Below are 27,857 nucleotides of genomic sequence, written 5' to 3'. Positions count from 1 at the left end.
CTTCTAAAGGTCTTTGCTGTCTCTTTAGGGTTACTCTGTTATTTCCCTGTGGTTCACGATTCTCTAACAAAAAATACCAACATATACAATCAAGAGAGACTAATGACTCGTTACTTACATTTGTTTTTATTCCAAACACAGTGTATTTATAAATTAACCTAAATAGTTTTTCGTTTGTTTTATGTGAATTAATTATATTTTTTTCTTGGATTTTTCCTGATTTCTCCTGCACTTTATTTTTTTAAATGCAATTTTTATTGAGATATATTCACATATTATATAATCATCCATAGTGTACAATCAGTGGTTCACGGTATCATCATATAATTGTACATTCATCACCACAATTTTTTTCACAATCAATTTTTGAACATTTTCATTACTGCGAGAAAGAAGAATAAAAATTAAAATGGTAAAGAACATCCAAAACATCCCATGCCCTATTATTTATTTTGTTTGTTTTTATTGTATATTTATTTGTTTTTATTATTTATTTGTTTGTTTATTGTCATTTTTTTACTCATCTGTCCATACATTGGATAAAGGAAGTGTCAGCCACAAGGTTTTCACAATCACACAGTCACACTGTAAAAGCTATATCGTTATATAATTGTCTTTATAGTTGGCAATCTATGGCCATTCATCTGTAGTTTTAAAATGGATTATTTTCAAAGTTGTTACTTGTCTTTGTGTTTCTTTCTTTTTTTATGAAACTGGGTCATCTTAATTTTTTTTTTTTTAATAACAGATACTTGTGTGAAACTGCTGTTAAACCAGTAAGACTGCATTATGCATCCATCATTTTCAGAATTGTTGGGAACCTGGGCATATTTACCCCAAATAACCTTGCCTCCTTGTGGCACAAGGCCTAATGCACTCACATTTACTTCAATGACAGTTATTGGTAATAACACTGAAAGTTGTATATTGTGGAGATGAGGGATTCTTCTTTACACCAATATTGGCAGACAAAAGGTGGCCTTAAGTTCAGAATGTGTTACATGTGCCTTGTTGAAACGCAATCCCATTGGTCTAATGAATCTTTCATATTTAGGTGGTTTGTGTATAAAGCCATCTCAACAAAGCGGACTTTAGTAACCATCCTCTTCCATGCTCTCTTCTTTCTCTTTCCTGTTCAAATAACTTTTAATACTTCTGTTTCTCCCTGGGCACAAACTTTGGGCAGAGGGATTTCCCTTTTTCCCTGCTTCCTCTTTTCGTTTTTGTTTAATCATATTGGAAAGTACTTTAGCTCAGCTCTGTCCCTCTCTATCCAGCAGATAGGCAGGTACTGCACGCTGTTGAGTCTTCTCATCATTGTTTTGTTTGATATTTCTAATTTCATGCATTTTGATAGTCTTTTTCACTTGTATTTTCTTAGCATGGCACTGTTATGGTAGAGATTAGCCTTCAGACTAATCATCTTTTTTGCCTTTGAATGCTCATGAGTCTCTCAACTTTCTTTGTCTTTTTCTCATGATAATACAAACAATATCCATAACGTTTATGGTATAATTCAATATATTCATTTTGTGGCGTGGTGAATTCCACAGAGCTGCCAAGCACGGCTGCTGGGGCATGAAGCACCAGATCAGTTTTCACAGGACTTGGAGACCTGTGAGCTGATTCCACACAAACTGCAACAGGAAAGCTTCTTTGTATTTCTTAAAAATTGATTTTCTTGGACTCAGCACCAAGGGATTGAGAAAACCTTCTCAACTGAAAGGGGGGTGCGAGAAATGAGACAAAATAAAATGTCAATGGCTGAGAGATTCCAAACAGAGTCAAGAGATTATCCTGGAGGTTATTTTTACGCATTAAATAGATATCGCCTTTTTAGTGAAGATGTAACAGAGGGGCTGGCGGCAACTGCCTGAAAATAAGAGCTGTGTTCCAACAGGCATTTTTCTTGAAAATTGTATAATGATATAGCTTTTGCAGTGTGACTGTGTGATAGTGAAAACCTTGTGTCTGATGCTTCTTTTGTCTACCTATGGACAGATGAGTAAAACATACGGATTAAAAATAAATAATAGGGGGAACAAATGTTAAAATAAATTTAGTAGATTGAAATGCTAGTGATCAGTGAAAGGGAGGAGTAAGGGTATGATATGTATGAATTTTTTTCTATTTTCTTTTTATTTCTTTTTCTGAATTGATTCAAATGTTCTAAGAAATTATCATGATGGTGAATGTACAACTATGTGATGAAAAAAGATTGTTCACATTTATGTTGATTGGTTTTATTAATAAAAATGTTTTAAAAATCAAGAAAAAAATTGATTTTCTTAAAATGGAATTTTTTCAGAGCTGTTACTTGTCTTCTTTTGTATTTCTTAAAAATGGATTTTTGTCAGGGTTGTTACTTTTCTTCTTTGGCCAATTCTACTTGGTAAAGCTTACAAGGACTGACAAAGAACGTGTTTGATTTACACTAATTTCTATATCTGCCTTTCCTTTATGTCTGAGTTTACATTTTCTGGTCAAATGTGTATTACTTTAAATTCTTTACTTAAAAAAAAGATGACAAAAAGAAATTGAAAATATTTTATCTCTTTTATATACCTGAAGCAAAAGGGAAAGTCAGAAAAGGGAGCATGAAATTCTCATCACTTATGCTTGGTGCAGAGCTCAGGATTATAGCTGCTTATTCTGAAAAGGTCCTGATCCAATCTGTGAGAAATTTTTGTATTTGTTTTCCTTTTGTTTAACTTTCAGTTTAACACAAAGCTCTAAAAATTGACTTGAGAGAGATAGATAGCCCAACTAAGGCTAACGTTTTTGGGCAAGGTAAAATATTGAAGATGATATTGTGTATATGTCTTCTAGTATCATGGAAGAGAAATGTGTTCATTTTGAAATATGTTAGCTGATTTCAGCAAGCAGAGAGGCAAAGAACAAAAGGTCAACCAAGGAAATTATAGACATCAGTTACTTCTTTCAACTTTTACTCTTTAAAGAATTTATTGTTAAAGCTTGTATGACAAGTAATTTGTAACTAGCTGTCTGTTCAGTGTGCTGTTGTTTCATAGCATTATACTTGGGAAATTTCAGCTTGGAGACTGAGCTCAGACATGTCTCCTGAATGAGGAAAGAGGAAACAGTCTCCTTCCTAGTACTAGAAATTTGTAATCATAAAGCATATTGTATTTCCCATGGACTCTTGTTTTTTATTTTTGGACCATTCTGCCCTTTTGTGAGCTTCATTTCATTCTTGACTAATACTCCCATTGTATAAAGTGGCTGCCTACTTGTCCTGTTAATTTTTTTTTTAACTTTTCATTTTCAAATAATTTCACACTTACAGTGCAGTTGTAAAAATAATACAAACCCTATGCAGAGAACTTAAAAATACCCTGACATTCTCAGTTACCCGGATCTACTATTTTAACATTTTACCACCTTAGCTGTTTGTCTCTGTTTGTCTGACTGTCTGTCTGTCTGCCTGCCTGCCTATCTATCTTTATCTTCTGAGCATTTGAGAGCAGGTTTCACACGTCATACTCCTTGAACACATAATACTTCCATGTACATTTCCTATGAAAAAGTATATTCACTTACATAATCACCTTAAGTCCAGTTATCAAGTTTAAGACATTTAACATTAATATAAAGCTTACGGACTTTTTTCCAATTTTTTTATGTCCCAATTATATCCTTTTGAGCCTATGTTCCTAAACACCTCCATCACCCCCATATTTTTGTAGTTGTTAGAAATTATATATTTATATATTATGAATGCAAAACCATTGCTTTATCATTGAATTTTACGTCTTTGCCTTTAAGATTATATAAGAAGTAAGAAGTGGAGTTACAAATCAAAATTATAATATTACTGGTGTTTATATTTACCCACGTCATTATCTTTGCCAGAGATTTTAGTTTCTTCTTATGGTTTTAGTCAATTGTTTAGTGTCTTTTCCTTTCATCTTGTTAAACTCCCTTTGGCATTTCTTGTAGGGCTGGTCTAGTAATGATGAGCTCCCTCAGCTTTTATTTATATGGAAATGTTTTAACCTCTTATTTTTTTAAAGACAGTATTTCAGATGTAGAATTCGCAGTTGGCAATTTTTTGCTTTCAGCACTTTAAATATATCTTTTTATTTTTTTGTTGTCTCCATAATTTTTGATGAGAAATCGGCATTTAATTTTATTGAGGTGCCCTTGTATATGGCATGTAGCTTCTCTCTTGCAGCTTTCACAATTCTCTCTTTATCTTTGATGCTTGACAGTTTGATTATAACATGGCAAGGTGTAGGTATATTTGGGTTTATCCTGTTTGGACTTTGTTGAACATCTTGCATGTGTATAGTCATGCCTTTCTTTAATTTGGGAAAGTTATCAGCCATTATTCCTTTGAATATTTTCTTCTCTCCCTTTTCCCTTTCCTCTTTTTCTGGGATCCCAATAATGTGTATATGAGTACACGTAATGGTGTCTCATAGGTTCCTCAGGCTCTGTTCACTTTTTTTCTTTCATCTATTCCTCAGACTGAATGATTGCATTTGTTGTATCTTTAATTTCACTAATTCATCTAACACTCCAATCTCTGTTGAATCCCTCTAGGCAGTTTTTTTCTTTTTAAACCCCAAGATTGAGGGCTTGGCCTATTGATTTGATTGTCCCTTTGCTTGTGAGAATATCAGGAATTCTCCAAATGGGAAAGTTGAATTATCCCCCTTCTCGCCATTCTCCCAAGGGGACTTTGCAAATACTCCTTTATTCACTGTTCAAATTACTCTGGGATTTATTGGGGCACCACACTGGACAAACCTGCAAAATCTCATGCCCTATTCAAGGTTCCATGTACTTACGGTGTTCAATTAACCTGTCCATATAAGTTACATTAGGAAATACATAGTCAAACTATAAATTTTGAACCAAAGAAACATTTTTTGCTTTAGTCTCACACAGAAGCTGGAGTTCCAAAATATGAGTGACCATCTATTTTCAACACCCTGCAATATTGACATTCCTTTTGTTCTTCCTCATGCAAAAACATTTTTAATTTGTACATTTGATCACTGTCATTGTACACTATAGGTAATTTTTTTTTATTTTAACATTTGTTCCCCCTATTATTTATTTTTATTCCATATATTCTACTTGTCTGTTGACAAGATAGATAAAAGGAGCATCAAATGCAAGGTTTTCACAATCACACAGTCACATTGTGAAAGCTATATCATTATACAATCATCATCAAGAAACATGGTTACTGGAACACAGCTCTACATTCTTAGGCAGTTCCCTCCAGCCTCTCCATTACGTCTTGAATGATAAGGTGATATTTACTTAATGTGTAAGAATAATCTCCAGGATAACCTCTCGACTCTGTTTGGAATCTCTCAGCCATTGACACTTTGTCTCATTTCACTCTTCCCCCTTTTGGTCGAGAACGTTTCCTTGATCCCTTGATGCTGAGTCTCAGCTCCTTCTAGGGTTTTTCTCAATCCCTTGATGCTGAGTCTCAGCTCATTCTAGGATTTCTGTCCCACATTGCCAGGAAGGTCCACACCCCTGGGAGTCATGTCCCACGTAGACGGGGAGTGTGGTTAGTTTGGTTGTTGTGTTGGCTGGAGAGAGAGGCCACATCTGAGCAACAAAAGAGGCTCTCTTGGGGGTGACTCTTAGGCCTAATTTTAAGTAGGCTTGACCTATCCTTTGTGGGGTTAAGTTTCATATGAACAAACCCCAAAACTGGGGACTCAGCCTAAACACGTTAGGTAATTTTTAATGTCTTTTATTGTGGTCTTTTACTCTTTTTCCTTCCATTTCATAATTTTCATCTATTTATTAACTTTATCTTTTTGTTTAATTCTCATCTTCTGATTTCCTTTAGTTCTTTGTTCATGTTTTCCTTTAGCTTTTTGAGCATATTTAGGACCATTTTTAAAAAGTTTTTTTCTAGGATGTACCAGGTCTGGTTCTCCTCATGGGTGGTTTCTAATGCTTTAATCTTCACTTTGATCTGGTCCGTTGCATCCTCTTCTTTGTATTGTAATGTTTTGTCATCTTGTGTAATCTTTTGTTGAAACCTGGAGATTTTGATATTTTAATGTGTTATCCATGGAATTTAGACTCTCAAGCATATGTTCCTTAAGCTTGTATCCAACTAGTGTCATGACAGCTTTCCTTGAATGTCAGAACTAGTGAAAAAAAAAGAAAGAAATTATCATTCCCAGTCTTTGCAGATTGACCTTTGCAAATGCACTCCTTCAGTGCTTATGCATACAATGAATTTAAAGAATAGCTCCACACCATAGTGTAGGTGTCTCCCTGGTTCTTTCTGCACATATGAATTGTCTTGGGATTGCACATTTGGCCCTAGGAATTCCCCCTTTTACATGGATGCAAATACCCCTCTTCCCTAGGAAATAGTCTCCTCAGGGTCCCAGGCACTGCGTTGTATATCCTACAGCCAGCAGTCCCTTGTCAAGGCAGCCCCTTGACTCTCTCTCACTTTGAATAGCTCTGAGAACCACCTTGTATATGTCGTGAAAATTCTAGGGCAGTGAATCCCTTAGGTCGCCACCAGATAGATTGTGCCAGACATATATACTCTCAGTATGTGCATAAGCATTACTCTGCTCCCTCCAGAATGGGACCAGGGACCTACACTGGGTGTGCGGGCTGACTCTGCACTGAGTCTGTGAGGGTATAAGAGAGGCCAGCCATATACTTGAAAGCCAGGGTGCCATGAAATCCTACTGCTTCATTATTATTATTTTTTATTAGTGAAGTTGTAGGTTTATAGAACAACCATGCATAAATACAGAATTCCCATACACCACACCACAACAAACACCTTGCATTAGTGTGGAACTTTTTACAATTGATGATAGCACATTTTCATAATTGTACTATTAATTAAAGTCCATTGTTTAACTTAGGGTTCACTGTTTAATGTAGTTCCATGTATTTTTGTATTTTTATTTTTATTCTGTTACCAGAATATACAATTTAACATTTCCCTTTTTAATCATATCCCGATATATATATATATATATATATCAGTGCTGTGAATTGCGTTCACATATTGTGCTACCATTACCACTATACATTCCCAGAACATTTCCATCATTCCAAATAGGAACTGTGTACATTTTAAGCCATTACTGATCTCTACCCATCCCCTGGCAACTTGTAGTCCAGGTACAGACTCTATAATTTTGCTTATTCCTATTGTTTACAAGCAGTGAGATCATACAGTATTTGTGCTTTTACGTCTAGCTTGTTTCGCATAGCATGATGTCTTCAAGGTTTGTTCATGTTGTTGCATATATCAGGACTTCGTTCCTTTTTATAGTAGGATAATATTCCATGATATGTAGTATCATATTTTATTTATCCATTCATCAGTTAATGGACACTTAGGATGCTTCCATATTTTCATAATTGCGAATAATGCCCCTGTGAACATTGCTGTGCAAATATCAATTTGAGTCCCTGCTTTTCATTCTTTGTGGTATATCCTATTAGTGGGGTTGCTAGGTCATAAGCAGTTCTATACATAACTTTCTGAGGAAATGCCAAACTGTCTTCCACAGTGGTTGTACCATTTTGTATTGTCACTGGCAGTGAATGAATGTTCCTGCTTTTCTGCATGCTTTCCAACATTAGTTTCTGTTTTTTAAATAGCAGCTGTTCTAGTTTGCTAGCTGCTGGAATGCAACACACCACGGACAGATTGGTTTTCAATAAAAGGGGATTTATTTAGTTGACATATAGTTCTTTAGAGGAAAGACAGCTAACTTTCAACTGAGGTTCTTTCTTGCGTGGGAAGGCACAGGGCAATCTCTGCTGGCCTTCTCTCCAGCCTCTGGGTTCCAACAACTTTCCCCAGGGTGATTCCATTCTGCATCTCCAAAGGCCTGGACTGAACTGTGAGTGCTGAGATGAGGTATGCTGACATGCTTGGGCTGTGCTTGTTGAATCTCTCATTTAAGCACCAGCCAGTTAAATCAAACATCATTTATTGCAGCAGGCACGCCTCCTAGTCAACTGCAGATGTAATCAACAGCAGATGAGGTTCACATACCATTGGCTCATGTCCACAGCAATAGAACTAAGCACCTTCACCTAGCCAAGTTGACACCTGAGTCTAACTGCCACAGCAGCCATTCTAATTGGTGTGACATGGCATCTTATTGTGGTTTTGATTTGCATTTCCTTGATGTTAATGATGCTGAGCATATTTTCCATGTGCTTTCTAGTCATTTGTATACCTTCTATGGAGAAATGGCTGTTCAAATCCTTTGCCCTTTTTTAAATTGTTTAATTGTTTGTCTTTTTGTGGTTAAGTTGAAGAATGATTAAAAAATATTTTCTGGATATCAATCCTTTGTCAGATATGTGATCTGCAAACATTTTCTCCTATTATGTAGATAGTCATTGTACTTTCATGATAAAATCCTTTCATAACCAAAAGTTTTAAATCGCGTTTATCTATTTTTCTCTTCTGTTGCATATGCTTTGGGTATAAATTCTAAGCAACCATTTCCTAACACAAGATCCTGAAGATGCTTCCCTATATTTTCTTCTAGGAGTTTGATAGTTCTAGCTCTTGTATTAAAGTCTTTGATCCATTTTGAGTTGACATTTTTTTAATATGATGTGAGGTAGGGATCCTCACCCTCTCCCTTTTTTTGGTGAATGGAGATCCTGTTTTCCCAGTAACATTTGTTGAAGAGACTGTTTTTTTCCCAATCAAGTGACCTATCCCCTCTTGTCAAAAATCATTTGTCTGTAAATATGAAGGTTGATTTCTGAGCTCTTATTTCTATATCATTAGTCTGTAGGTCTGTCTTTACGCCAGTGCTGTGCTGTTTTGGTTTTATAATAAGTTTTTTTTTCTGGCTTACAAAGTGGAAATTTATTAACTCATGATTGTGAGGCTAAAACAAAGTCAGAATCCTGGTATCTTCAAGGCAATACTGTTTCCCCAAAGATTGGCATTTTGACACTGGCTGCTGGCAGTCCTTTGTTCTGGGCTCCTCTGTCACATGACAGTGGACGTGGTGGTCTCTCCCTTCTTTTCTGGGTTCCGTTGAATTTCAGCTTTTAACTGCTCTGTGTGGCTTTTTCTCTCTGTCTGAATTTCGTTCTGATTGTAAAGGATTCCTATAATAGGATTCAGACTCATCTGATTGAAATAGGCCACATTTTAACTGAAACAAACCTCATCAAAATGTTCTATGTGCAGTGGGTTCACACAAGAATGGATTAAGTTTAAGAACATGTATTTCTGGGATACATACAGCTCCAAACCATTAGAATCCCAGTAAACTAATCGAGACCCACTTGGAATGGGTGAAGTCACATCTCCATTTAATCAAAAGATAAAGTTGAATAGGCAGTATTCCTACAGGGTTACAGGGAGCAAAATACGGCTTTGTCATCACTCTCTAAAAAATTAAAATCAACAATAGACGATTTAGTCCTTACTAAGATAATATTAGACTCTTCGTATAATTCAGGGAAAAATATATTACCCACATTGTCATGATTTTTTTATCCACCTGCGTTTTCCTTCTTTGAAAGAAAGGTGTTTTGTTTTGTTTGTTTGTTTTTTGCATGGGCAAGCACCAGGAATCGAACCCGGGTCTCCGGCATGGCAGGCAAGAAGTCTGCCAGTAAGCCACTAAGTTATTTAATGGTTTGTTCTCTTCTATGACAACAAACCATTAAATAACACTTTGATATTGGTGACCCTCTTGATCTGATGTTCATCCTTCCCACTCCCAAATTAACAGCATTGCAGAGCATGTTAAAAAGGTATGACTGAGGTGATTGTACAAAAGAACCTGTGCTGAATTAAATGGAAAGAATGGGACTTCATTAGTTTGAAAGCTGCCAGAATTCAGTGTGCCAGAAGTTGAATAAAATTGAATTTTATAAAGGAAATTTAATAAGTTCCAGATTTATAGTTCTAAGTGTATAAAAATTTATACTTCTAAGTGTATAAAATTTAAGGCATCCAGGAAAAATACCTTAAATTCAAGGATAGGTCAGAAACACTTCTTTTAGCTGAGTAGTCATGGCTGGCATCTACTGATCCCTTGCTCCATGGCTCCATTGCTTTTAGCCTCTGTTCCTGTGGGGGTTCCTCACTTTGCTTCTCTGGGGCTGGATTTCCTCTCTTGGTTTCTTTTGGCTGTCTTCAAGTTTTAGCTTGCTGCAAACATCCATGTCTCTGTTCTCTGAGTGTCAGCATCTGTCAGCTCTGCTCTGAAGTTTCTGTCTGCTTTGTCATTTCTGAGATTCCTCCAAAATGTTTTCTGTCCTAAAGAATCCCAGTAAACTAATCAAGACCCACTTGGAATGGGTAGAGTCACATCTCCATTTAATCAAAAGATAACACACACAATTGGGTGTGTCATATCTCTGTGGAGATAATATAATCAAAGTTTCCAGCCTTTGGTGTTGAATAAGAAATGGTAGGTGGGCCACGGTGGCTCAACAGGTAAGAATGCTTGCCTGCCATGCCCGAGGACCCGGGTTCGATTCCCGGTGCCTGCCCATGTAAAAAAATAAATAAATAAAAATAAATGGCTGCTCCCACACGATTAAATTAGGATTAAAGCATGGCTTTTCTGAGGGTACATAATACCCTCATACTGGCACAGGGACCCAGATAATTTTTTGTGCTCGCAATGTTGAATGCATGAAAATGCAAAATGAGTGCAATTTTTCTAAGGAAGGGAAGAACTCTAAATTGTTCACAATATTGTCAGTTCTTTGCACTGTATTATTTGTGTGTTTGAAAAATAAAGGAAAACAGTTTTTCAAAATGTTGAAAAATATATCACACAGTCATCAAGCTATTTACCAAAAGCTTGCTGCACTGTATGTTATCACTATTTACTACTATATGTTGCCATTGAAAAGCTTTCGGAAGTAATCAGACCACTTAATTTTATATCAGAAATATTTTCAAATGCATGGATAGATGATGAATTAAAAGGTTTGCTCATATTGTTTTCTAATTTCAAATTTATTTGGGGTTTACAGTTTCATTATTGCCTTCTGAAGGTATGAAGAATTCTCTCTAAAGTACTATGAAGTAAAGGTAGAGGTTTTACCTTAAAAGGCAAAAGCAATAAATGATTGTTGATCATCGAAGAGAAACTGTAGTTAGATGTCATCCACATATATGCATGCCTTGAAGTTTCAACATTAAAAACAAAACAAGGGTGTTGCGATGGTGGCTTAGTGGCAGACTTCTTGCCTGCCATGCCGGAGACCCAGGTTCGATTCCTGGTGCTTGCCCATGCAAAAAACAAACAAACAAAACAAAACACCTTTCTTTCAAAGAAGGAAAACACAGGTGGATAAAAAAATCATGACAATGTGGGTAATATATTTTTCCCTGAATTATACGAAGAGTCTAATATTATTATCTTAGTAAGGATTGAATCGTCTATTGTTGATTTTAATTTTTTAGAGAGTGATGACAAAGCCGTATTTTGCTCCCTGTAACCCTGTAGGAATACTGCCTATTCAACTTATAACACTCACAGAAGGAACTCCTCTCAGACCTGAGGGCAGAAAAAGCTGAGTATTTCCTCAGCACTAGAGTGAATATGCACACACACATATTAATAAGAGATATTAGTCTATATTTTTCTTTTCTAGTGGTATTTTCATCTGGCTTTGACATGAGTGATTTTGGCCTCATAGAATGAGTTAGGAAATGTTCTTTTCTCTTTGATTTTTTGGGAAGAGTTTGAGCAGAACTGCAGTCCTGTCTTCTTGTAATGTTTGGTAGAATTTCCCTGTGAAGCTATCTGGGTCTTGGGCTTTCCTTTGTTGGTAGCGTTTTCATTACTTATTCAGTCCCTTTACTAGTGATGGATTTGTTGAGCTCTTCTGTTTCTTCTTGAGTTAATGTAGGTAATTTGTGTGTGTTTTTAAGAATGTGTTCATTTCATGAGGTTTTCTAGTTTATTTACATACATTTGTAATAGTATCCTCTTATAGTCCTTTTCATTTCAGGAGGATTGGCAATAATGTTCTACTTTTCATTTCTGATTTTTGGTATTTGTATCCTCTCCCTTCTTTTCTTTTTTCAATATAGCTAAAGGTTGGTCAATTTTATTGATTTTTTTATAGAACTACTTTTGGTTTTGTTAAGTCTCTATATTGTTTATTAGTTTTGTATTCCATTATCTTGGCTCTAATCTTTATTTCCTTCCTTCTGCTTGCTTTGGATTTCATTTGCTCTTTTTCTTGTTCTTTTAGTGTTGAGGTTAGGTCTCTAATTTTAAGTCTTTCTTCTTTTTTAATGTAAACATGTAGAGCTATAAATTACTCTGTCAGCACCATCTTCTCTGCATTCTATAAGTTTTGGTATGTTGTGTTTTCATTTTCATTTACCTCGGGATATTTCCTAAATTCACTTCTGGTTTCCCCTTTAACCTATTGGTTGTTTAAGAGTATGTTGTTTTATTTCCACATATTTGTGAATTTTCAATTTATCCCTCTATTACTGATTTCTAGCTTCATTGATTTGTTGGAGAACGTAGATTGTATGATTTCAATATTTTTGAATTTATTGAGACTTGTTTTGTGACCCAACATACGGTCTGTGCTGGAGAATGATCCGTGTTTATGCGAGAAGAATGCGCATGTTGTTTTTGTTGGGTGCAGTTTCTAAATATGTCTGTTAGATATAGTTGGTTTAGTGTATCACTCAAGTCCTGATCATCTGACTTGTTATTATTATTGAAAGTGATGTGTTAGAGTCTGCTATTAATGTAGAACTGTCAGTTTTTCCCTTCAAATTTGTCAGTATTGCTTCATAAATATTGGGGCTCTGCCGTTAGGTTCCTATATGTTTATCATTTGTTACATTGTTACAAAGGAAACATGAATTGTTTCCTTTTATTGTTTTGTGGTGACCATCTTTTGTCCCTTTTAAGTACTTTTTACATAAAGTCCATTTAATCTGATATTAGTATAGACACACCAGGACTCTTTTGTTACTACTTGCATAGTACATATTTTTCCATCTTTTCATCATCAACCTACTTGTATCTTTGACTCTAGGTGAGTCTCTTACAGACAAGACAGCACATATAGTTGGGTCATGGTTTGTTTTTTTTTTCTCCATGTTTTACTCATTTGTCCATAAGGTAGATAAAAGAAGCACCAGACACAAGGTTTTCACAATCACACAGTCACATTGTGAAAGCTATATCATTATACAATCATCTTCAAGAAGCATGGGTACTGGAACACAGCTCTGCATTTTCAGGCAGTTTCCTCCAGTGTCTCCATTACATCTTGACTAACAAGGTGATATCTATTTAATGTGTAAGAATAACCTCCAGGATAACCTCTTGACTCTGTTTGGAATCTCTCAGCTATTGACACTTTGTCTCATTTCACTCTTCCCACTTTTGGTTGAGAAGGTTTTCTCAGTCTCTTGTGGCTGAGTGCCAGCTTATTCTAGGATTTCTGTCCCGTGTGGCCAGGAAGATCCACACCCTGTGAGTCATGTCCCATGTAGAGAGGGGGAAGGCAGTGAGTTTGCTTGTCTTGTTGGCTGAGAGAGAGAGAGGGTTGGGTCAAGTTTTAATCCATTCTGCCAATCTCTGCCTTTTAACTGGAGAGTTAATCCATTTACATTTACAGTCACTATTGATAATACAGGTTTTTCTTCTGCCTTTTTGCTATTTAGTCTTTGTTTATTTATACCTTTTTCCCCCCTCATTTCCATCAAAGCCTACTTTTATGTTTATTTGCTTTCTTGTGTTGTACCATATGGAATGCCTTCCCATTTGTATCTGAGAATATTTTTCATCTGTTTTTCTTGTGATTACTATAGGGTTAGAATTTAACATCCTAAATATATACCAATTATATTTGTTCTGATACCCACTTTATTTTAGAAGCATACACATAGACTTTTCCTATACTCCTCTGTATCGCACCATTTTTTTAAGTGGTTACCACTGATTTTTTTTTAGATTGTATGTTCACAAACCTAGATTTATCATTACTTTTTATTTATTTGCATATTATTACTTGTAGGAAGTAATAAGTGATGTTTCATACTGTTTTAGTTTGTATGCTGCTGTAATGATATGCCAGAAATGCAATGGCTTTTAAAAAGGGAATTTTATAAGTTACAAGTTTACAATTCTAAGCCCATGAAAATGTCTAAACTGAAGCATCCAGGGAAAGATACCTTAATTCAAGAAAGGCCAATGGGTCTGAAACAGCTCTGTCAGCTGGGAAGTCACATGGCTGGCATCTCTTGGCCCCTCGCCTTCTGGGCTTTGTTGCTTTCAGCCTTTGTTCCTATGGTTCCTCACTTTGCTTCTCTGGGGCTGGCTTTCATTTCTAGGCTTCCCTCAGTTCTCTCCAGCTGCTGGCTTGCTTAATGTGGCGATGTCTGCTGGGCTCCAGGTACCTCTAAACATCCATGTCTCTGTTCTCCAAGTGTCAATATCTGTGTCAGCTCTGTTGTTTCTGAGATTTCTGCTGGTTCTGCCATTTTGAGGTTTCTCCAAAATGTTTCCCCTTTTAAAGACTCTGGTGAACTAATCAAGACCCACCTGGAAAGGGTGGAGTTGCATTTCCATATAACCAAAGGCCACACCCACAATTGGGTGCACCACATCTCTATGAAGATAATCTAATCAGAATTTTCCAGCCAATGGTATTGAATCAGGATTAAAAGATATGGCTATCCTCATAAGACTGAATCTGGATTAAAACATGGCTTTTCTGGAGTACAGAATATTTTCAAACAGGCGCACACACCAAACAGTACAATGATATTGACATTTATAAATACTCAAATGATTACCTTTACCAGATGTCTTTATTTCTTTATGCCACTTCAAACCACTGTCTAGTGTCCTTTCCTTTCAGTCTGAAGAGCTCTCTTTAGCATTGCTTTGAGAGCTGGTCGAGTGGTGATGAACTCCCTCAGCTTTTGTTTAACTGAGAATGTCTTAATCTCTCCCTTAATTTTGAAAGAGTCTTGCCAAATATAAAAGTCTTGGCTATCAGTTGCTTTCCTTCAGCACTTTAAGTATTTCACCTCATTACCTTTCACCTCCATAATTTCTGATGAGAAATTGGCATTCAATCTAATTGAGGTGGTTATGCTAAAGAACAGATATTCAGTAGATGAAACAGCCTTCACTGGAAAGAAAATACTGTCCAGGACTTTGATATCTAGAGAGGTCAGTACCTGTCCTTTGAAGCTTTGAAGCTAGGTGTTGGCTATTCCAGTGTCAGGAAAGTTTACATCTTTGTTCTTCAAAGAGTTTTATAGTTTTAGTTCTTGTATTTATAGTGTCTGCAATCTTGGGTAAATAAGGCAACATAATTTACAGTATAGTGAGATTCAAAGAGTACCATGGGTAGCCCTCTCGAATTCATTCGTCTAAATGGTTATTTTAAATCTACATTTCAGAGTGGTTTATTATACTGCAGCAGATTAAACTGAATTACTTTCTTATTACTCAGTATCTGCAATTATCTGTACATTTCTTTATTTTATCAGTCTCTTCCATTATAGTGTAAATGCCCTGAGATTGGAGATGTTGTGGGTCTTGCTTATTGCTGTCTTCAGCGCTGAGAAAGGGGCTTGCACATAGTAAGTGTTCCTGTATATTCTTAGTGAATGAATGAAAGAAAGAATGAATGGGTATACAGTTATATAGCCTGTTAGAGATCACATCTTCTGTTCAGGCTTAATTTGAAAAATTCCTTGAGTTTTACACTAGACAGCTTACTTCACTTGCTAGTTATGTGACATCGGCTATATTACTTAACTTCCTGGTACCCAATATAAAGATAAATGAGTTAAGACTTGAAAGGCACTTAATTAAGTACTTAGGATAGTGTAATAATTTCAAAAGATAAACAAATAAACTTGTGAATGTGTTTAAGTTGTCCATGATCTTAACTTTGTAGACACCAAAGCCTTTAGGATGTGTTTAATTTCCTGATTTAAATAACTGGTAACCTTTACTCTTATTTTTGTCAGTTTTAGGTCTGCATTCTTTTTTAACTGATTCTTAGAATCAAAACTCAAGTCACTAAGTAAATGGCCCAACTTCTGTGTAAAATAACTAAATAAGAAATGTATCTGCAATATAGAGAGAATAAGAGATTATACGTATTCAGCTACTCTAAGTTGTGCTGCAGTGATAAGCAACCCAAGATTTCAGTGGTTTAAAACTATGAATTATTTTCTGTTTGTGCTACATCCCCATTGTGGGTCATCTTTGTCATCATTATCCTCATTCCAGTATTTATATTGACTCTGAAGTATTGCTAGTCACTGTGACAGAGAGAAGAGAAGTACCCAGTTGCTTGTAAAGCTTCTGCTCAGAGATGATGCCCATATTTTATTGACCAGTACAAATTACATAGCCACACCTGAGTTCAGCAGGACCGGGAAGGCAATCCTACCATGTGCCTGAAGGAGAGAGAGAATATGTATTTTTGAACAACTTTAATGACTACCACACTGAGGTTGGTGGAGTCTCGAATATTAGGATGGTGGTAACCATCAGTTCCAGCCCAAAAGCTAGAAGTGAATTCCACCGTGGCAATGCAAACAATCTTCAGCTATATTCTTTTTTTTCAGTATCAAAATTCTTTCTCTCCTGTAATTTTACAATGAAATGCGTTCATTGATCATTGTTGTTAGTTTAAACAGCGAGAGAATTCTAAAAGTCTCTGTGACTCATATTTTGTAATATGTTCACAACTTTATCTTTGCTAAGGTGAATTTTTTTAAATGAGCCTCCATATCATCATTGCTATTTCGTGTTGTGGGATTGCCTTGAGGGACAACATACTAACGTTTCATCTAGAAAACTAAAGGATATAAAGTGGAAATATTTTTATCTTGTTACTTTGTCTTATTATATACCCGTCACACCCACCCATTATTCCATGCTAATGCTTTTCTTCTTCATTCCTTTTCGTAGCTTACATTTTAGATTTTCACTGTTTTAAGCAACTCTAACAGAAAGGTTTATAGGAACAAAAAAATTACATCATTTTAGTTAATTTTGCTAGCTGTTCAAAACTCCATTCCCTGTTTCTATAGGTAAATGAGAATTGGTTGAAATGGCCTCAGCAGAATGAAAATTTATAATGCAGTTTTTAAAATTATGGCCAGACATCAGCACTAAATGCTTTCATTCTTACAGCATGCTTGTGGAATTGAATAGGAAATAGTGTGGTGGAAGCACTAATCAGCATCTCTTAGTTTTAACTATAATGAGAAAATAGTGGCAAGCCATTAAAGTCATTTGGCAGTACAATTTATAAATTTATAGAATTTATATGAAGTGAATTCTTGTATTTTTTCTGTTACCCATGTTATTTTATTTCTTTCAGTTGATCTGCATAACCTCTTATAAATATCTCAGTACCACGAAGAACCTAAGAAACAATAAACTATGCTCAGTTTATTTTACAGTTTATTGCCCAAACTGTAAAAATGCTGTGGTATTTGAAACCACTTGTGCTTGAAATTGTCTTTCAACAAAGCACAAAAATCATAAATACCTTATCTTTATGATGGCAAATGTTAGATTAATATGGAAGTGGAATTTTTAAATTATACCTCTTTAACTTTGGAATATTTTACAAATAATTGTTCTCTTGATTGAAGATTATCTCATAAGGGAGGGCTGGTGTTAGAGAGGAAATGTCTTATTCCTTGAGTCCTAAAATTTGGGTATGATACTACTACTTTTCACTTTGAGGAGCATACTGCTGCCCCTATGTCTGCTCTGAGACAGTGTTTGAATAAATTTTTCTATATTGGAATCTCAAAGCCAAAACTTGTTCTTTTTCCTAGTTTACTTTCCTCTGAAGTTTTGTTGATTATTAATGATTGGAAATGATAGGTAATTAGAGGTAAAATTTTAAGACTTTTCTTAATTTTGGTCACTTGGCTAGCAATAATTTCTTTCAAATGAGATTTAAAAGGTGGTTCTTGTGGTGTTTTGGGGCTGGAAGTTACAAAAGCTATTGTTGCAGTTAAACTATTTCTGGATTAAACTCTAAATCCAAAAATTTGTCCTGACTTGTCCAGGACCTGGTTAATTTATTCTCATGTTTTCTGATTTCAAGACTAATATTGTTTATATCACATCATTCTGCCTCTTACAGATAGGCTCCAATTTATAAATACGTTGTGTGCTCAAATTATCTAAATTGATACTTGGGACCTAAACCCATTTTCCCCTAAAAATAATAAAGACAGTTTTGTTCTCTAACAGATTGACCCACAAAAGCCTAACAGATTCCATTGCTAAGCTGTTTAGCAATTAAATTCTACAAACCATTATTGAGCATTTATATGTGCTCAGCACTGAGCTAGATAGTAGAGATACAAATGTTACCTAGGAATAGTCCCTTCACTGGAACTCAGCTGAGTTTGGAATTAATCTGTAATACCAAGGTCATTCAAGTTTGAATGACTTCATAATTAAATAATTGAAAGATCTTCATTTTAAAAAAAATCATTACTGTCTTCTGTTGTAGCTCAAAAGTGGGCCTGATGAAATTGAAAAACAAATGATAGCTTTAAAATGCATTTATCATGAATGCATTTAAATTGCATTTAATCACATTTATTAAACCATTAATGTATTCCTGTTACTGTACTTTATGTAAATTATCTCATTTAATCCTGAAGAAAGAAATTATTATACACATTTTGCAGATGAAGTAATCGAAGCCTAAAGGATTGTCAAGTAACTTGCCTAAAATCTCATAACCAGTTGACAGAGCCAGGATTTATGCCCAGGTAGTCTTAACTTCAGAACCAGTGTCCTTAACCTCTACGCATACTGCTTCCATTTTTTTTTTTAAGTGAAATGCTTCTTTATTTTGAGTTGTGAAGAGTAAGTATTATAAAATTCATCAAATACTAAGAGCGTACTTTTTGTTAAATAATTTTTTTCTAAATGGTAATATATATAAGAATTTAAATCTATTTGGTTTAAATGAACTACATCCAATGTTCGACATAAGTTTAGTGTCATAAGCTTTGAAATAGGATATCCTGACAACATGTTTTCCTCTGGGATGCTCCCTACATATGAAACTAAGTCATATGTGGAGTGCAGTAGCAGTTTTATGTAATCTGGTTATTAGTTTATGTGGGGAATTCACTATAGTCAGCTGTGATAAGCACAACTCATCTGAGCTAAGGCTACTTCTGTTAATTTGGTCATTTCAGAGTTTAAGTTTAGTCTGGTGTTGAATTAGCATACTATTTCTTATCACATTTTAGTTTTATGTATATTTTGGTGGGTACTATGCAAAAAGACAAATGGAAAGAATTTATATCTGCTTTTCTCTGAAGATGTGCTTGAATGAAAATAAACTTGAGAGAGATCTAGCATATTGTTTTATTCCCATACCCTCTGCTTATCACTAAAATTTCAACAAGCTTGATAGAAAGTGTTTTCATGTATGTTAAGAACTATTGCATTAGAGTAAGGGTAATGCTTTTCATAATATATTTGAATGGAATAGATATTTGCTTATGGGATGTAGTCTATCCAAGTTAAGGCTTGTAATATTATTAAATATTCGATCATTCGGCTGCTTTGCTGAATTTATGAGTACTTTTGGTTATCATTCTCTACACATCACATGAAAATTATTTATACCAGATTTATATAATCCTTCAGGGCACATGGTATTAAATCACACTGAGGAACATTATCACTTATATTGGTACACATTCTTTGAATGTGGAACAATATACCATTGGTTGCTGGAAAAATGTAATCTTCTTTATTCTCTCAGTTCATGCCCAATCTAAATAATTTCCCCTCAAAAGGTATAGATACTTAAAGGTCTTAGCTTTTTCAAGGTTTTTTATGTTTATATTGCGTTTATATTGAGTGGGTTATTTTCTCCTAATTATAGAAGTCAAAATGCTTATTATAGAAAATTTGAGAATAGCTTATAGTATAAAAACTGTTTTTCATTATTTAATTATCTAGTATGTATGGCTTTTTAAAAATAGGCCCAGTACATTTTTACCTAATAAAACAAAAGGTGTTAGCTGTTAATCTGTCAAGAAAGAGAAATTTATCTTTATTTCTTAACTCTGTTTTTTGGAACAATTATAATTTAAAGAATTGTTCTGTTTGAACAACAGAAAGATAATAAAGAATTTAAGTGTCTTGTAATATGAATTTTATATCCATGAAGAAAGTGAAAATAGAAGTATACCCTATATTTATGGAGAGCAGACTTCCAGCTGTTGAGCCAAGAAATCAAGAGCAGAAAAAGCCTCTGGAGAGTCGTAATCAGTGCCATAAAACCCATGATTATAATAACAGTGTTATTAGCAATTATAATAATAATCAACATAATTATAGTAGTAGTAACCAGCTATTGTCTGCTATATACCAGTCTCTTTACATTTATTTTTTCCTTTAATTCTCATTTCCTATAAGGTAGCCATTATTTCCATATTAAATATGAGGAAACAGGGTCATCAAGGTCACAAGCAACATGTTTAGCTAATAGGACAATTTCATTACTTACAGGAGAATTTCTCAGGTCCTTGTACACAATTTTTCTACCTTATTTAGACACAACTCTCTAGTCCACAGTATTCTGAGGAGCAGAGTATGTATGCATGGGCTGATGATGGAGGGGTGGGGTCACTGCTAGAAGCAGGGAGGTTTACACCTGGAAGGAGAGAGTTCTCACCATGTGAGAGAAAAAGCTGCTATAACAAGCCAGAAAATAACAGCTTTCCATTATTGGATTATAGAAAGTAGGATATATTATTGAACATTCAAATTCATTACAAAAATCTAACATTGTGCTTATTGTATTGCAGATGATAGGCAAATTATAATATATTTCTTGGAGATATTATAATGGTGAGGAAAATTTTGCCCTGTTAAATTCTGTTTAAGAATGTAGGAAAATTATAACACTTTTCAGAAAGCTCCACCTCCCCAAGTAGTTTGAAAAGTTTTATTGCTTATCCACAACATTCATTTTGTGAAAGTTATATCTGAAAAATGTTCATATAAGCATAATATTAGTTATATATTTGTTATATAAATGATATTATTATTGTAGATATTAGAAAATATTAGCCCAACATTCTCTTACATTGTAAATGAGAGTCAGTTTAGCAGTATATATATTTTAAAAATACACAGTGATTTATCAGTTCAACTTCTAGGAATCTATTCTGCAGAAATATTTACACAAGTATATACATATATATGTATAAATATTCGTTGCATCTTTGCAATGGCAGAATATTGGAAACTATACAGAAGCCTCATGAGGTGAATTACAGGTAGTGACATAGAAAGATGCCCATGGTACATTAAAAGCACAAGTTGCAAACAATATGTGCAGGATGATTCCATTTGTTGAAAATACAAAAATAAAAAAAAATACTGGACATCTGAGTGACTAGATATCTAAGGGAAAAAAGTCTGGAAGGAGTAATTCCGTTCCGACCAGTGGTTACTATCTTTGGGGGAGAAGAAGAATCACTTTTTACTTTATGCACTTAACGTATTTTTATAAGTACTTATTAGAGTTCTTTTTTAAAAAATTCACATATTTTTAAAGATAAGCAAACTTCTAATGTTTATGCTCTGCTCTAGATATATAAACTTTACTGTGCTTCAAAGTCACCTGGACAGCTTGTTAAAACATAAGTGCTGGACTCATCCCAAATTTCATGATTTAATAGGTCTGGAATGGGGCCAAGAATTTATATTTCTAAAAAGTTCCCAAATAATGCTATTGATGCTGGTCCAGAGGCCACATTTTGAGAACCATTATTGCATAAAAATGGTTCCTGAGAAGTATACCCATGATGCTTTATAAAAACATACAAGATAGATATTAATTAGTCATATAGGACACTTAATAATTCTTAGGTTGGAAATCTTTTTTTTTCTTTTTTTTTGCATGGACAGGTACCCGGAATTGAACCCGGGTCTCTGGCTGAAAATCTATTTTTTTAATTAAATATATGAAACTCATTTTAGGGAATTGGAACCTGGTCCTAAGAGTGATATACTTTTTAATTTCCAAAATAGAAAAGAAGCTTGCCATAACCACCGATTATATTATCAAGGAGTTATATTAGTATTATGATGGTTAAGTTCCCTTGAGCATAACTTAAAATATATTAAATAGCCCCCGAGAAGGTGTTATCTTGGGAAAACTTAACTCTAAAAGTAATGATATGGAATGTCAAAGCAATTAAATTGCATGTTTTTTCCTAGGGAGTTTAAGTATTACCCCAAACAATTCATTCTTTATATGGACTTATGGGTCTAAGATCTAAAAAAAAAAAATTCTAGAAACCATAAACTTGGACTGTGCATTTTAGGGCAGCTAACCTGGTATAGTATTTCAGTCCCATTTCATTAAGATTCAGGAAAGGCTAACAAGTTCTCTTACCTATAATCTTATTACATGAGAAAAAATAATCTTTTTTTTTAAAAATTCTGTTTCTTTTTTTTTTAGGTGGTAATTTCTTTTTTTTTTAATTTTTTAAAAAAAATATGACAGACAAACACAAACATTCTTAACATATGATCACTGCATTCTACATATATAATCAGTAATTCACAATATCATCACATAGTTGCATATTCATCATCATGATCATTTCTTAGAACATTTGCATCAATTCAAAAAAAGAAAAAGACAGAAAAAAATTCATACATACCATACCCCTTGTCCCTCCCTTTCATTGATCACTAGCATTTCAGTCTACTAAATTTATTTTAACATTTGTTCCCCCTATTATTTATTTTTATGCTGTATGTTTTACTTGTCTGTGGTTAAGGTAGATAAAAGGAGCATCAGACACAAGGTTTTCACAATCACACGGTCACATTGTGAAAGCTTTATCATTATACAGTCATCTTCAAGAAACATGGCTATGGAACACAGCTCTACATTTTCAGGCAGTTCCCTCCAGCCTCTCCATTACGTCTTGACTAACAAGGTGATTTTTTAATTTAATTTTTTTTTCAGGTGGTAGTTTCTTTTTACTTTTTTTTTAGATCTAATCTTGACTCTTTATCTTTAAAATACTTAGCACTGGCTAGGCAAGGAAGGTGTAGATGACCTGGAAGTAAATGGGCATTAGTGAATCCAATTAAGAATTCATTGTAGGACAGAGTGGTTTTGCTTTTTTTCTGGCTATTCATCTTTCATTATATAAGTCAGGGAAGTCACATTGCCCTAGGCCAAGCAATGCCAGGATTGAATTGAATAGGTGTTTCCTTCCAGTCCATGTGCCACTTTACAAAGTGAATGATCAGATAGGTTGATTTTCAGTGAAATGATAAAAGGACTAAGCACAAAGGTGAATGAAGCTGGCAAAAGTTTCTATAATGAATTTAGTTTCATATCCCTTTCTTTCCAAATGTATTGGAAGGCTACATTTTGCATAGTGCTGAACAAAATTTCTCCAATTGCATTAGTCAAGTGATCGGGTATCTTAGGACAGACAGTGTTGTTAGGAACACAGCATTGCTAATTTCCCATAACTGTTATCTCACTAGCACACGCTTAATGTTTGTTTGATTATCAGTCTTGATGTGTCATTGATTAAAGTTTATGTGATGACTGTTTGGGGTGTGGTGAGATTGTCTGTGAATCATTATTGTGTGTACATTGCTTCTATGACAATATTTTAAAGTACCCTCCTTGGGAATGAAGTAAGTAGAATTTACCTATGAAAATATAATACCCACATTAATCGAAAAAGTTTTAAAATATTTTTCACAATAAGGTATTCTTACCTGATTATTAATTAGGTATTCTTACCTGATTATTACAGTGGTTATACTTTATTAATATTTTAATCAACACATTAGTCTTGCATTAACATATACTTGGAAACAATGGTTTTTTTTTTTTCCTTTTAAAAAACAGTTTCAATTTCAGACTTTCTGCTAGTAAAGTGAAGACTGGTTTTTCTCCGAATCAAATAAAATTAAGTTCATCTTAGGCTTTATTGCAGTGATTCATTTAGATACTTTTTCTAGATAGTATTAGAAAGATCATGTAGTTCCTTAGAGTATTCACCCCCCTAAAAGTGGGTATTCTTTATGAATTATTTCTGCCCCCACTTGTTTTGTAAAATAAAAAAGATGCTTATAAGAATGTACATAGCATACACCATGTGGGTGCTAACGTGGAGACCGTGGCCAGCCTGGGCCTCAAAGCTGCAGGACCCAGGGTGAGGGTTTTACTGCAAAATATGCATAAAAGCACTGGTGTCATTTTGAAGGCCAGTGACCTCCATTTTTGGCTTTTGCCAAGCATGAGTCTTTTTTTTTTATTTGGATTGTACTTTTTCGGTTCATGACCGTACCTGTAGCTGGTTGTCATGGACTCTCTTCAGGAACTCCAAGCTGAATTCACACATTCTGTTTCCAATATTTGTTCCGCCTTCCTGTGATAAGTTCTTGAAATTTAAAAGTGAGGCTATGTGAGTGAGCACGCGGGCAGTATGCCAGAGGGAACTGGAAGATGGATGCCACACAAACTTCTTGCATAAAAATGCGAATGCTGAAATGTTTCAGACTTTTTTTTTTAATTTAATAAACCCTGTAACCACATTTTAAGTGGTGTAAAAACCATAGCTTTGTAGTCACGGCGACCTGCTAAATTTTCTCATACAACTAAGATTTTATGGGGAAGGTAAGGGTGGGAGGGTTGTACATTTCCCATTGTGAAATAAGTGTTTTAAATGTCCTGTACTGCTAATGAAATGACTTTCTATATGTCCAAGAGTTTCTCCAATGGAATAACTATGCACTACTTTGCATTTCATGGGGATGCACAAAAAAATATTTCATTTTTAGTTGCTGTTTGTACCAAGCTTGAATTACCTATGTTTAACAACAGATCAAAATCCTATTTCTATTGAGTTTTTAATACCAAGTAGCAACTGTGAAGTCTTAATTCTTTTTTTGTCATGATTTATTTGTGAGTTTACATTTTTAAATTGTTTAATTTTCTCAATTTAGTAATTAAAAAGAGAGGATTTTAAAAAAAAGAATGTACATAGTACATAAATAAAATAAATTTAAAATAAGTTGAAGCATGTGATTTTGAACAGTGAATAAAGAAGTATTTGCAAAGTCCACTTGGGGGAATGCGGAGAAAGGCGGAAAATTTCAACTTCCCCATTATATTGGGGACAACCAAATCAATAGGCCACGCCCTCAATCTTGGAATTTGCCTTTATGAAACTTATCCCCAGAACGGATAGGCTAAGTCTACTTAAAATTAGGCCTAAGAGTCACCCCCAGAGAACCTCTTGTTGCTCAGATGTGACCTCTCTCTCTCTCTCTCTAAGCCAACACGGCAAATGAACTCATGCACATCAAGCCCTCCCTGTCTCTACATGGGACCTGACTCCCAGGGGTGTAAACTTCCCTAGCAATATGGGACAGGAATCCTGGGATGAGCTGGGCCTTGGCATCCAGGGATTGAGAAAACCTTCTTGACGAAAAGAGAAGAGAGAAATGAGACAAAATAGTCAGTGGCCTGAGAGATTTCAAGCAGAGTTGAGAGGTTATCCTGGAGATTATTCTTATGCATTGTATAGGTATCCCTTTTTTTAGTTTATGTGTATTAGTATGGCTAGAGTGAAGTACCTGAGACTGTAGAGCTTTGTGCCAAAAGCTATGTTTCTTGAAGATGATTGTATAATATAGCTTTTGCAGTGTGATTGTGTGATTGTGAAAATCTTGTGTCTGATGCTCCTTTTACCTGTGGCATGGACAGATGAGTAAAAATATGGATAAAATGTAAACAAATAATAAGGGAAACAAAGTTTAAAATAAATTGAGTAGATTGAAATACTAGTGGTCAATGAGAGGGAGGGGTAGGGGTATGGCATGTATGAGTTTTTTGTTTTTTTCTTGTTTCTGCTAGAGAGATGCAAATTTTCAAAAAAATGACCATGGTGATGAATACACAGCTATGTGATGTTATTGTGGACCATTCATTGTACACCATGTATAGAATGTTTGTATGTCAAGAACATTCGTATGTTTGTTGTATACAATAAAAATATTTAGAAAAAATAAGTTGAGGCTAAAATAAGAAAAGGGGACGAAAGGAAAATAAGCTTAGAAATATGAGAGGTTTGATGTTGGTGCAAAAAATACATACTATGAAGTACTGTATTAATTTGACTGTAAATTCTGTCAACAGACTTGAATATGAAAATATTATCACTTAAGAGCAGTGTGCTCATCCTTTTATCTGCCTGTATATCATTTATAAGCACCCTACTCTCCCAGTATCCTTTATCTAAGGATCTTCCCAAAAAAGATTGAATGGGGATAGGGAGAGAGCAGAGATATCAGAACTTCGGAGAGTGGGGAAGATTGAACATCTACCCCAATTCTGGTGTACCTTCCAGGGAAGTTACTTTCAGTCTCTGTAACATTCAGTGATTTGTAGGATTCACATAATTCGTAAGACTAAATAGAAACAAATTGTCAAGAAATGTACCATTATTCCTGATATTGAAACCAAAAGATTTCTCCTGTGTACCCTCGTGGTGAGGAGCCATTGGGACACACTGAATATTATCCTTGTTATGACCAGGTGAATGGATTGGGTAAGTCTCAGCAATAAATAGTCAAAAGAACCATGTATGAGATTGAAAGCGGCCTGCCCCTTATAGATTCGGGACAGGCTTTAAAAACTCAATATCATTAGTGCTATACGAAGTTGGTCAGAGGACTTGTTAGCAAAACTCATGATCTTGATTCCTTTGAGAAATGCTGGTTTTCCATTTCAGATGTACAGTAATCTACAGCAGTGTTAGACCTTGTTTAAAGGTCTTAGCTGCATGGGTTGGGGCAAGACTGCAGTTTTTTCTGTTATGTTTGGTTGGAATAGAGTATATATTGCCCAAAGGTTTTCTGTCTAGCTAGGCTGCTTTTTCCCTAGACCCCTGACTTTTGTTGGGACTTTTGTTTCTTTGTCTGTTGGCATGTCTGAATGCTGACTTCTTCAGCTCTAAGTCTGGAATATATAAAGCACATGAAAACTCCAGGAATTTACCTGTGTGTTATTCTTTGTATACCAAAGTTCCTAGCCAGTTTACCTTCTCTCTGCCTTTCAGTCTTCTTATCTTTCTTGTACATATACTGTCCAGGGCTTTTAGTTGTACATAGTAGGAAGAAAAGAAGAAAAGTAAATCTACTCACCTTTCCAGAAATGGAAATCCCTCCCTGTTTTGCTTTTGATATAACATATTTGTATCAATTTTCTTTTTCTTTACCATGCAAGTAACTCTGACCTAGCTCACTGCATCCAGCTTTGGAATTTTCCCAAAGACTGTTTTCGTCCTTAGGAGAAAGTGGGCTCATAGCTGCATTGACACAGGGTTTCAGGCCAGTGACTTTCTCATATCTGTCATTTAATCTCCTTTGCTCTCACCTTTCTTACAGAGCACAGATACCTCTCAGCCACCAGATGGTGCCACAGAGTACTTTAAAGTAAGGCCTTTGTGCTCTTATTTGAGCCCCTTACCTTAATATGAGTAAACTCTAGACCGTTATCTGAACCAATAGCTACAAAGAACCAATTGTGTTTTGTTTAAAGCCGTGTATTTACAGTTGCGTGGAAACTAAAGCAGTCAGTATCATAAGTCATTTTGTTTCAGCTGTTTATTTTGTCTTTTTTATAACTGTGGGAATTCATATGAAAATTAAAAATGTGATTGTCATTGCTATTAATGATTCTAGTTACCATTTTGTATTGCAGATTGTATCTGGGCTAGTAAGAGTATGTAAAAATATGTAGATTGAAAACACTAG

At 34.9% G+C, this 27,857-nt stretch overlaps 1 protein-coding gene and 1 pseudogene across 8 annotated transcripts in view; one reads left to right on the top strand and one right to left on the bottom strand.

The window, feature by feature from the left end:
* The window catches only part of PRORP (protein only RNase P catalytic subunit), a 159,759-nt gene that overhangs the window by 83,131 nt on the left and 48,771 nt on the right, over positions 1-27,857 (top strand). The window lies entirely within an intron of this gene.
* On the bottom strand, positions 31-27,407 carry LOC143656465 (ribosome biogenesis protein NSA2 homolog pseudogene; annotated as a pseudogene).

Source organism: Tamandua tetradactyla, chromosome 14, assembly GCF_023851605.1.
Source record: "Tamandua tetradactyla isolate mTamTet1 chromosome 14, mTamTet1.pri, whole genome shotgun sequence".
In the NCBI taxonomy this organism is placed as follows: Eukaryota; Metazoa; Chordata; class Mammalia; order Pilosa; family Myrmecophagidae; genus Tamandua; species Tamandua tetradactyla.
The sequence above is the reverse complement of the archived record's forward strand: the minus strand, read 5'-3'. Positions and strand labels throughout refer to the sequence as shown.